This window comes from Nannizzia gypsea, genomic scaffold (assembly GCF_000150975.2).
Source record: "Nannizzia gypsea CBS 118893 supercont1.3 genomic scaffold, whole genome shotgun sequence".
Taxonomy (NCBI): Eukaryota; Fungi; Ascomycota; class Eurotiomycetes; order Onygenales; family Arthrodermataceae; genus Nannizzia; species Nannizzia gypsea.
Window position 1 is genome coordinate 2,313,897 of NW_003345199.1, and position 815 is coordinate 2,314,711.

Below are 815 nucleotides of genomic sequence, written 5' to 3' on the forward strand. Positions count from 1 at the left end.
GAAACGCAGCCTGGCCGGCAGGCATCCACTACTTGCTGGCGTACAGTGCTGTCAGCCAGTGCTCCGTGAGGGACGTGCGTAGTCCTGGAATTTGGTATCTGATAAGGTAGAAGCGACCCCTTTCTGCCTTCGCCAGGTCCTTTATATTAATCAGCGCTGTCAGCGGTTCTAACTCCGTCTCGTCCCTCCTAGACCACAGGTGTAGGACGTGGACCGCGGCTTGTTCGTAGGCTTTCATCGTGCCTACTGTGATCTCAGGTTCACCGTCTAGTCCTCTGGCGGCCACTGTCACCGACGCACTGCGCTGTCTAGTGCTTGCTCTGGACATCCTCTGGCTCTGGGCGTCCTCTGGTTCCAGTGGCTGGTCCTGTGGTAGCTGGGCTGGGCTGTGAGCTAGTCGTAGTCAGTGGGTATCCGTGCTCTATTTCTAGCGTAGAGTCAATCAGGTTCTTGTCGCTCCGTTCCTGGCGCTAGTAACGCGTGTGTGTTGTAATGAAGTGTGAAAAAGAAAAAGGGGGAGATAAAATCGTTTGGTGTCGTCGGATGTCAGACGTCGTTTGAAAGGCGGGGTATCTAACGTCCGACGTCTGTCTTTCCTAAGTAGGCAATCGTGGTGGTGGTCTGTGCTTTGATGTTTACCTACGACCGCGCCAGTCCCTGACTGGGGCTGAGGCGTCGTGGATATGGGTATTAGTTCGTCGGGTTTGTAGATGGTATAGTGTGGACAGCAGACGGCAGAAGACTGGTGAGTTGGGTTTGGTGTGTGTACCGTAAAAGGAATTTGGAATAAGGTATATCGTGATGCATCGTGGAAT